Genomic DNA, 11846 nt, shown 5'->3' with positions numbered 1-11846 from the left:
TAAAAATATCTGATCATCTTAGTTGAAAATTCTACGTACCTATATAAAGACATAACTTCACTCAGCAGAAACCCTACAAGCTAGAAGAGAGTGAGGGCCAATATTCAACATCCTTAAAGAAAAGAACTTTAAACCCAGAATTTTGCATCCAGCCAAACTAAGCTTCATAAGCGAAGGAAAAATAAAATCTTTTGTGAACAAGCAAGAACTCAGCGATTTCATCACCACCAGGCTTGCTTTACAAGAGCTTCTGAAAGAACCACTACACATAGAAAGGAACAACCAGTATCAGCCTTTCTAAAAAATACAGAAAAGTAAAGAGCATCAACATAATCAAGAATTTACATCAACTAATGGGCAAAGCAGCTAGCTAACATTAAATGGCAGTATTAAACTCACATATATTATTATTAATTCTAAATTTAAATCGACTAAATCCCCGAATCCAAAGACACAGACAGGCAAAAAAATAAAAGCCAAAACCCATCAGTATGCTGCATCCAGACCCATCTCACATGCAAGGATACACAAAGACTCAAAGGGATGGAGAAAGATTTACCAACCAAATGGAGAGCAAGAATAAATAAATAAATAAAAAGCAGGAGTTGCTTTAAAGCAACAAAGATCAAAAGAAGCAAAGAAGGATATTACATAATGATAAAAGGATCAATGCAACAAGAAGAACTAAATATCCTAAATATATATGCACCCAATACAGCAATACCCAGATATATCAGACTTATAAAGAGACTTAGACTCCAACACAATAATAGTGGGAGACTTCAACATCAATATTAAACAAATCAATGAGACAGAAAATTAATAACGATATCCAGGATTTGAACTCAGATCTGGAATAAGTAAACCTAATTAGCATTTATAGAACTCTCCACTTTAAATACACAAAATATGCACTCTTATCAGTACCACATCACATCTATTTACAGGTTTAAATGAAATATTGGTTGGCTGCTTGTTTGTTATTTTCTTCCCTCATTTTTTTTTTCATGTCTCTATTATGAAGCACAATTACAGGCATACCCACTTTTAGACTGCATTCTAGCCCAGGCAATAAAGCAACACCCCCATTCTCTCTCCCTCTTCCTCTTCCTCTTTCTTCCTCTCCTTCATTCTTTTTTTTTATTATTATTATTCTCTTTCTTTTGTTCTTTCTTTCTCTTTCTTTCTTTCTTCTTTCTTTCTTTCTTTCTTTCTTTCTTTCTTCTTCTTTTTTTCTAAAAAAAAAAGACATAACTTCAGTGTGACTTCCTATTTCATGGACAATTTATGATTTTTATAATTTATAATTCCATACTGTGACAAAATCAGACTATGAATAAATGCGTGATGACCATTTTAATCAACAAAATCAGTTACATCATTAAAAAATTCCAGTGAATGCACAACTAATGAATGTTGGTTGGTTGGTATTTTCATGAGACAAAAATGAAATAATGAAGATATATGTTGAAACTTCACTCAATGATGTGAGCAACTTCTTTGCTGAATCCAATAATACTTGTCTAATGCTACAAAAATATTTCCTTAACTTTTTGTACTATTCACAATGCAACTGGTTATATAGGAGACACTATTAAGTTTAATTATATAATTTAATTATATTATTAGATTTTTCTCAATCACTTTGTTAAATTGAGAAAATTTTTGTTCAAAACAACTTAGACCATTTTTTAAATCACTTTGTTAAATTGAGACAATTTTTGTTTAAAACACCTTACACTAATTCCTATGGTATAAATACTCCCATCATGCCCATTTGAAACTACTAAGTTCAGGTCACTGAATGCAGAATTGCGAAGAGATGCACAGTTCCACTGTTACATATACCACTCTACATATACCACTGTTACACACTATACAGATACAACAGATGTAAACTTCCTCCAGAACATAAATACCAGGAGTAAAATACTTAGGAAGTAATGAGTTTTGAGTATTTATGACTTTTGACTTTAATATAATATAGTATGATTTATTTAATTGCATGTCTAACTTAATTTTTAATATGTTTTGTATAGCCAGCTTACAGAATCCTTGAAAGTTTAGCTATCAGTGACAGGGAAGCAGACCATGTTCCTGCTTGCTTAGGCTGTGGATCTAGGACAGCCTCCTTACCTCCACCATGGAGACTTTGGTGCATTTCACCAGGAGCTCTCTACCACCCCTATCAGGGCTAGTGCTTATGCTCACCATTGGAGTATCCAAGTTGTAGTCCAGCTCCCTGACTCAGCTTTATTCCCCTCTCCCTGCATCTGGGGCTGAGTAGGGAATTCAGGCCACTGCGCATTCCACAGACCAGCCCATTACCCGAACAACAGAGAGACTTTTCCAGTAAACAAAAGCATATAGCGTCTGCTTTTCTTGAAGCCAGCTCTTACAAAATCTTACCACAAACAAAATCTGCTGACACATGTACACTGGAGAACAGGTATACTTTCTGAGACCTCTGCCAACCTGGCTCTGCAGGAGGCTGTGAGCTTGCTCACATGTCCAGTACATTACTACTACAACCAGCATTTGAGAGATCCACCACACAATGGCTATCTGTAACGAAGGAATTCATGCAGAGTTATGCCACTGAAAGCACTCAGAACCAAAGTCAAATGACCCTATACAACATCAAGGGCGGGGGGGGGAGGGGGTAGGAATCATATCCAAATGAAAGTAAATTCAACAACGATAAGAAGAGATAGTTTATCCAGATGAGAAGGGCAAAGAAATAATTGTGAAAGTATGGAAAAACTGTTACAATACCACAGAGGAACACACTGAGTCTTTAACAATGGATCCTACCCAAAACAAAGTATTTGAAATACCAAATAAATAATTTAAAATATTGATTTTAAAGAAGCTCAGTGAAATCCAAGAGAAAGTTGAAAACAACATAAAGAAATCAAAAAAACAATTCAGAATATAAATGAAAAATTAACCAAAGTCATAGAAAAAGACAAAAAGAAATAGAGCTTCTGGAAATGAAAAATTCATTGAAGGAACTACAAAATATAGTTGAAATCTTTAAGAATAGACTAGACCAAACAGAAAAAAGAATTTCCAAGCTTGTAAACAAGTATTTTGAATTAACCTAGTCAGCAAAAATAAAGAAAAAAGAATTTTAAAAAATGAACAAAGCCTTCAAGAAGTATGGGATTATGTAAAATGTCCAAACCTACAAGTCCTAGGTATACCTGAGTCAGAAGAAAAAACATTAGAAAAACCTATTTGAGGAAATAATTGAGGAACACTTACCTACTCTTGTTAAAGATTTAGTATCCTGATGCAAGAGGCTCAGAAAACTCCAAGAAGATACATTGCAAGATGTACTTTACCAATACATATAGGCATCACACTATCTGAAGTTAAAGTAAAGGAAAAATTCTAAAGTCACCAAGAGAAAAATGTCTAATCACCTATAAAGGAAACTCCATGAGACTAACAGCATATTTCTCAGCAGAAACCTTACAAGCCAGAAGCAATTAAGGTACAATTTTCAGACTTAAAGAAAAAACTCTCAACCTTGAATTTTGTATTTTGCTAAATTAATCTTCATAAATGAAGGAGAAATAAAGTATCTTCCAGGCAAGCAAACGCTAACAGAATTTGTCATCCCTACACCAGTCCTTCAAGAAATGCTTAAGGAAGTTCTAAACGTGTAAACAAATGGTTGATACCTACCATTATAAAAACACAAAAATTATAAAAATCACAGGTCTTATAAAACAATTACACAAATGAGACTACAAGGCAATTAGGTGACAATATTATGACAAGAGCAAAACCTCCTATATCAATATGAACTTTGATTGTGAGTGGGTTAAATGCTGCACTTAAAATATATAGATTGTTGGGAAACTGAAGCAGGCAGATCATGAGGTCAGGAGTTCAAGACCAGTGTGGGCAACACAGTAAAATCCTGTCTCTACCAAAAATATAAAAATTGGCCAGATGTGGTGGCAGGCGCCTATAATCCCAGCTACTTGGGAGGCTGAGGCAGGAGAATCGCTTGAACCTGGGAGGTGGAGGTTGTGGTGAACTGAAATCATGCCATTGCATTCCAGTCTGGGCAACAAGAGCAAAACTCTGTCTCAAAAAAATAAATAAATAAATAAAATAAAATATAGATAGATAGATTGTTGGAATCAATTAAAAAATAGATCTAAACATATGCTGTTTACAAGAAACCCACCTAACTGGTAAAGGCATATAGACTCAAAGTAAAGGGGTAGAAAAAGATATTCCATGCAAACAGAAACCAAAAGCAATCAGGAGTAGCTATACTTACATAGGATAAAATAAACCTTAAATCAACACAGAAAAAAAAAATCATTATATAATAATAAAAGAATCAATTCACCAGGAAGTTATAACAATCACAAATACCAACATCAAAGCACCCAGATTCATAAAACAGATACTATTAAATATTAAACCTAAGAGAAGAGATAGAAATACAATAATAGTGGGGGAACTTCAACACCCCCCTGACAACACTAGACAGATTATTTAGAGGTAAATTCAACAAGGAAACACTGGACTTAACTAGGCATCTAGAACAAATAGACCTAGCAGACATTTACAGAACATTCTCCCCAAAGACTGCAGAATATACAGTACATAAAACATTCTCCAAGATAGAGCATATGTTAGGCCACAAAACAAGTCACAATAAATTTTTAAAAATTAAAGTCATACCAAGTATCTCCTCAGACCACAGTGGAATAAAACTAGAAATCAAAACTCAGAGAAACTATTAAAACAATACAAATACATGGAAATTAAACAACTTGCTCCCGAATGATCTTTGGGTTAACAATAAAATTAAGAAGAAAATTTTTAAAAATTTGAAACAAATGGATATGGAGACACAACATACCAAAACCTCTGGGATACAACAAAAGCAGTGCTTAGGGGAATGTTTATAGCAGTAAATGCCTACAGAACAAAAATTAAAATATCCCAAATTAATGACATAATGTCACAAGAAACTAAAAACACAAGAACAAACCAAACACAATGCTAGCAGAAGAAAATAAATTACAAAGAGAAGAAAGAAATGAAGCTGAGACAAAAAATACAAAGGATCAGTGAAACAAAAAGTTGGTTATTTGAAAAAAATAAACAAAATTGATAAACCACTAGCTAGACTAATCAGGAAGAGAGAAGATTCAATTAAGCACAATCACAGATGAAAAAGGAGACATTACAACTGATGTCACAGAAATATAAAAGAGCATCAGGGACTGTTATGAACATCTCTATCTTCACAAACTGGAAAACCTAAGAGAAATGGATAAATATCTGCAAACATACAACCTTACAAGAATGAATCAGGAAGAAATAGAAAGCAAATAACAGGCTGATAACAAGTAGTGAAATTGGATCAGTAATAATTTTTTTAAATCTCTCAACCAAAAAAAAAAAACCAACAAAACAAACAAAAAAACCAAAATGCCCAGGGTCAGATGGATTCACAGCTGAAATCTACCATATATACAAATATCTGGTACCAATCTTACTGAACTGTTCCAAAAAAAAAAATCAAGGAGGAGGCAATTATCTTTAACTCATTCTGTGAAATCAGTATCACCATGGTACCTAAACCAGGTAAGGACACACAAGAAAAAGAAAACTACAGACCAATATCCCTGATTAACACAGCTACAAAAATCCTCAAAAAAATACTAACAAACTGAATCCAACAGCACATCAAAAAGATAATAAACCACAATCAAGTGAGTTTTATTTCAGGGATGCAAGGGACGGTTCAACATACACAAATCAATAAATGTGATTCATCACATAAACAGAATAAGAGGAAAACCATATGATAATCTCAAAAGGTGCAGAAAAAAGATTTAATGAAATTATGCATCCCTTCATCTTAAAAACTCAACAAAGTAGGCATCAAAGAAGCATAACTTAAAATAATCAAAGTCATATACAACAAACCCATAGCCAACATTATACACACACAGCATAAAATACTACGCAGTCATAATAAGAATGAAATCATGTCTTTTGCAGCAATGTGGATGGAACTGGAGTCTATTATCTTAAGTGAAATAACTAAGAAACAAAGTAAAATACTGCATGTTCTCACCTATAAGTGGGAGATAACTGTGTTCACTTGGACATAGAACATGGAATAATAGACATTGGAAACTCAGAAAGGTGGGAGGTGGTGGGGAATGAGAAACTACCTAATGGCTACACTGTACACTATTTGGGTGATGTTTACACTATAGCCCAGACTTCATTCACTACATACTATCTCCATGTAACATAACTGCACTTGAACCTACAAAATCTATAACAACAATTTTCACAAAAAAGAAAAAATAAAGTTTAGCAATCAACTGTCTAGGCCACTACAAGGAGTCTTCAACAGACACTGGCTGAAGGCAGCTGGAAGAGGCAGCAGGAGGCCTGAGTGAAAAGTGGAGGGCTTTGTCATTAGTGCCGGAGGAAAACCCCTGATAATGCTGGAGAGTAGGAGCAAAGAGAAAGGGAAGCTTGACCATGGGCAACGGCATGTGTAAAGCCATTTTGAGCAGGGGCAGAAAAAACAAAAACAAGTACCTTTTTGCTCCAGGATAGTTGTGATGTGAAGGGAGGTAGGCAGCTCTCTTAGCCTCAGGGACTCCTGGCTAGCTCCTCATTGCTCAGGTCCAGCCTACAGGGTGTGTCCTCAGGAAGTTTTGCTGTGACTGCCTGGCCTCATGCTTCTTCCTTTCCATATCATTGATCCTATTTGTAATTACTTATTTAACACCCACTTTGCTTCCCAAGTAGATTGTAAGACATTCAAGGGCAGGGACTGTCTGGTTTCCTGCCTTATCCTGCCTGGCACAGAGCTTGGCCCTTAGGAGGTGCCAAATTGATTACTTATGGCAACAAAGTAATTCCAGCCTCGAATGATTCCAGGCGTTGCCTTCCTCAATCTTATCTCAGCCTTGGCTTCCTGCTTGGATTCAGGTTGCTGATAACAGGTGCAAGTGAGCTGCATGGCCTTATCAACTGGGCAAATTTAGTGGAGTTTAATCTTTCAGATTAAAGAAACAGTGGGAGAGGAAGTTTGAGTATGAGGTCACAGAGGGAACCTCTTGGGCTAGTTTCCATGATCCCAAAGCAGTCTTGTTATCTCATTTTCTCATTCATTCACTTGTTCTTCTTTCATCAAGCAGGTATGTTTTGAACGCTGACTCTGTGCCCAGCCCTGTATAAAGGCATCTGGTACCTGCTGAGTCATCAGTGGGGCAAGGTCAATTGTGAAAGCTTCTGGAATCAGGCAGATGTAGCTTCAAATTCCAGGTCTTTACTGACAGTCCATGAAAACGTGGGTATGCTTCTTAACCTCCTTGAACTTTTGCTTCCATCTTTTGTGAAAAGGGCAAATAAGGTGTCTGATGTAAGGCTGTTGTAGGGCCCAAAAGTGATGAGATATCAAAAGTAACCAGCGCCTAGCCAGAGCTCCATGTATGTTCATCCCCAGCACCCTCCCACCCCCAACATCCCTGCTCACCCCACCACATCTCTAAGTATATTTTCCCACCTCCTTTTTCACTTAAAAAGTTTGCATTCATTTTGCATTGGTATCATTCAGAGCTTCTCCAAGTGCAATGCCCAGACCACCCGCATCAAAATTCCCTGGGAGCCTGTTAAGATGCAAATTCCTGGGCCCTGATACAGTTCCCAAGAATCAGAACCTTTAGGAGTAGAGCTCAGCAGATGTGATTGCAGACATGTTCCCAAGGCAAAGACATCACACTTGGCACTTCCAGTCTCTGAGAAGCCCCCTGGCAGCAACAATCAGTGCCAGATACCTAAATTTGGCTTGAAGAGAACCAGAATTGAGAGAGTAGCTGGAAACATGTGTGTAATTAGCAAGGAGAACAGAGGGGAGGGAGCAGAGACGCGTATGATGTTGGCAGGAATGAGTGGGGGTGAGGTGGGGATGAAGGAGATGTCAGCTAGCAATGTCACGGCTGGGCAAAAGCAAGGAGGTGCCACCTGAGCCTGAGAGGGGAAATCTGCCTCACCCCAAAGATGGCTCCAGGTGCTGGCTCCTCCAGGCGTCACAGGGAGGTTCAAGACCTACACCAGCCCCTGCAGGTGGCCTCCTGACACTGAAATTCTCCAGGTTAGTTGTGGTTTCAGATATGTTGTCCCCTATTAGATTGTGTGTCCTGATGGCATTAATAGCTGCTATCAAATGCCTGGAAAAGGGAGGAGGCGTTAGAGTCGACATTGCACTGAAATCCTTCCTCTGTCCCTGCTAAGGAGGACGGCATTGGGAAAGTCATGTGACTTCTTGGAGCATCTGCTTGTTCATCTGTAAAGTGGGAATAACAGAGTCTGCCTCTCAGGATGGTGGTGATGGATCAAAACATAGATGGTGTGTTTAAAGCCCAGTGTGAAGAGGCACAGAATACACACTTGTTCCCTTTTCACCACGCATTGTCCCAGAACAGGAGCCCAGGCGGCAGCCTGCTCCTCACCTGAGTGGAAGTTCAGTCTCCACTGACTCAGGCAGCTCTGGCAGCCGCACAGTTCTGAAGCCACCCACTGCGATGATTCTTTTGTCTGTGAGCTGCACTTTGATTGACAGGCCTTTGCTCAACACAGAAGGTTTGCATTTTCCATGGAATGGGAAAAAGAGACAGGAAGTGGGGAGGCCTGGGAGGTGAATGATCTAGAGCTGGTGCCCAGGAGGCAAGCCCAGAGCTGTTCAAGCAGGGAGTCAGAAAACCCGGGTTGGAAGCGCAGGTTGCCAGTGAAGGACAGGGGGAACTTGTTTAAGACCAGCTCCTTGGCAATTCTCTTGGAACAAGCTAAAGCTTCCAGTCACTTCAAGCTATAAAAAGGGTTGTGTGGATGGGAAAGACCCTAGTGGGCTAAGCAGTGATATGTGAGCCCACATAATTTCATACTCAGAGGAGGGGCTGCTGCTCACAGAGTGGGGGCACATTACAGATTCCAGGAAGAGGCCAGCCTGAAGACCATAGGCTCTTCTCTAAATGGATTCAGTGGCTCCATGGACAACACTCCTGGTTGTCCCTGTCTCTGACCTCACTCCCCTTTCATTCCCTTTCCTTGCCATGATCATCACCTTTGACACCAACAGCAGCAGAAGGCAGTGCAGGGGGAGTACAGGACCTCTCCCCTGTTCTTCTGGGCTTCCTGGAGGTGCTGGTGGGAACCAAAAGCTAACAAGGTTCAGCTTTCTGTGGGTCTTGCAGGGACTTGCTGTGGCCTCCAGTGGCAGGGAGATGGGTGCTCTGCTGGCAGTGACAGCAAAGCCACCGGAGGGGAGATTAACTGGGCTCCCAAAGGCACCAAGGGCATTTGGCCAGAGTCCTTCTCCTCTATGCTTCTGCTTTGGGTGTTGAGAATCTGGGCCAAGTTGGAACTCCAGAGTGGCAGAGTGAAATTCTATGGTGGAAATCTGTTTCTCTGATTCATTTTAGAATTGCAGTAACTTCAAGAACACATTTCTTATCATGACCACTCCATGTCTCCATCCCCACAGCCCCACTCCCTCCTAAATAACAGCACTACCCAGCTAATAAATGCACACGTGCCATGGCTTCCAGCTGTATCCCCTGTCCCCATGAACTGGCCCTTCTGTGTTGGCTCTAGAGTCTGGAAGAGTCTCCTGTCTCCTCTCTGGTGGGCCATGCCCCACTCTCCAGGGCCTCTCCCTGGTTCAGCTAACCCATGGCAATGGCCTCCGAACTCATCTCTTGGTCTCCAGTCTCTCCCCTGCTCTGCTGCCAGGTTACACTTTGCAGGACCGTGCATCTCCTCCGCCTAGAAATTGCTGTTGCCTTCTCTCCTGCCACCCGAGCCCAAATGTCAAATGCTTTCAGCAACGCACATCTAGGCCTTTCTCTGAAGACTTTTTGTCCCTCTGTGCCCCCTAGTGCCATGTCACCTACACCATGGAGAATAGGTACACCAGGCCCCTGCCTTCCAGAAGCTTCTATTCGAGAGAACAAAGGAGCAAATGGATATGTAATTGCAAATGGCAATTAGCACCATGGGAAAAACAGATGGCGCTGGTCATAGAGAAACCTGGGGCTTCTATGAGAAGGCAGCATTCAGTAGAGACCTGAAGGGTACGGAGGCCATAGCCCTCTCATCCTTGAAGCCTCGCAACTCTGGGACCTACTATTGGCCTCCTGTGTCAGCAGCACACTCTCTGTCACTCAGAATCATGCCTGTGGTGGACGCGAATTGGCTCAGACGTGGGATGTGAAACCCCTGAGGCCTTAACCAGCTGTTCTCCTGCTCCACAATCATGGGACCCAGAGGGAGACGTGCCGGGGGTGGAGGGGTCCCTCCCAGGGGCTTCACCCTAAGACCCTTGGGTGATCCCTAAGAGCAGAGGCTTCTTTTCTTCTCCCTCATGTGGAATCTACCCTTGTTCTTTCTTGGCCTTCAGGTACCAGTCAAGAAGGCCATTGTCTGCTCACCACAAAAATCACAGGAAAGAGGAAAAGAGCATCTCCAGCAATGTGAAAGCCCAAACATAGGGGTTGCCTCATGGAGGAAAGCAGTTGCCTCCAGTGCTCCAGAAAACACTCTATTCCCAGCAAGGCAGCCCCTGGGTTTCCCTTAGCATCTCAGCCATGTTTCCTCCCTCTACCTACCGGAGTCCAGCCGAATGGCGGCTCCAACCACACAGTGCATTCAGTACAATCTGGCTTCTTGCAGGTCGTTCCTAGGTACTCCATAGACCAGCTGGGCCCCCAGCCACATTGCTCAGATAAGAAGGTGCCATCTGGCCACCCTCAGTGCCCCTTTGCTCTGTACTGCTGTGGGGCCGAGCATCAGGGATCCCCCCACCCAAGGGAAACACACTGCCAGGCTGTTTCTCTGTGCTGAGTGCACAGGGTATTTCCCCTCCCCCTCCCCTGGGTCCTTTGGGACCTGCACCCCACATTTGCACCCCTTGCTCCTCCTGCAGACCCAGGTAACATCTCCTCTGGTCTGTTGAATGTCTCCCACCTTCCTAGGTCCCCAAGCTGAGCTGTAAAGATTCAGGAGATGGCCCATTTTGTGCACTCTTTGCTTCTGGAACTTGAATGGCAGCTTTATGCTAATAGCACAGTCTTTTTTAAGAAGATATTTATTGTGCCTTGACATAGGCCAGTCAGTGAGCTGAGGGCAAATATGTAATTCCACAATCATCAGCCCAAAGGGACAGCGCTAGTATTTTCCCAGTTTTACAGCTGAGAAACACAGGCTCTGAGAGGCTGAGTGACTTGTCCAAGGTTCTGGGACTTGGAAGGGCAACGCTGAGATTTGGATCCAGGACTCCAAAAACGTGTGTACAGCCACCATGCCGCCCTACCTGCCCAGGTACCACCTGCCGCAGCCTTTCCTGGAGGACTTGGCAGCTCCTCAGCCTCTGTGGGTTTTAGGAAGTGGCTCAGCAGCAAAGTGGGAGGCAGCAGGAACTCCCCATGGAGTAGCGCTGGCCAGCAGCAGGGCCAGGCTCATCCCCCACCTTCAAAGGCAGAGCCAAGGCTGGAAACACAGCTGTAAATCCTACAGCTGCCTGCTGCCAAGCTGGGAGTAGGCGTGTGGAGGGGGCCCAGGGAGGCCCTCAGGGCCCAGAGGCCCGTTCCCCTGGGCCAACATCCATGACTCCAAAGCAGGGAGTTGATGGGAGATCTGGGAGCGGTGCTCAGTTGTTGGGGGAATAGGGCAGGGGGAAGTTAGATCATTGTTCTAGGAAAGTTCCAAGAGCCTTAGTCGACCATTTCACAGGAGACCCGGGTCCTCCTAGGCACCAACCTGAGGTTGCATAGGCAGGGCAGGAC

Source organism: Cebus imitator, unplaced genomic scaffold (genome assembly GCF_001604975.1).
Source record: "Cebus imitator isolate Cc_AM_T3 unplaced genomic scaffold, Cebus_imitator-1.0 Scaffold396, whole genome shotgun sequence".
Taxonomy (NCBI): Eukaryota; Metazoa; Chordata; class Mammalia; order Primates; family Cebidae; genus Cebus; species Cebus imitator.
The sequence above is the reverse complement of the archived record's forward strand: the minus strand, read 5'-3'. Positions refer to the sequence as shown.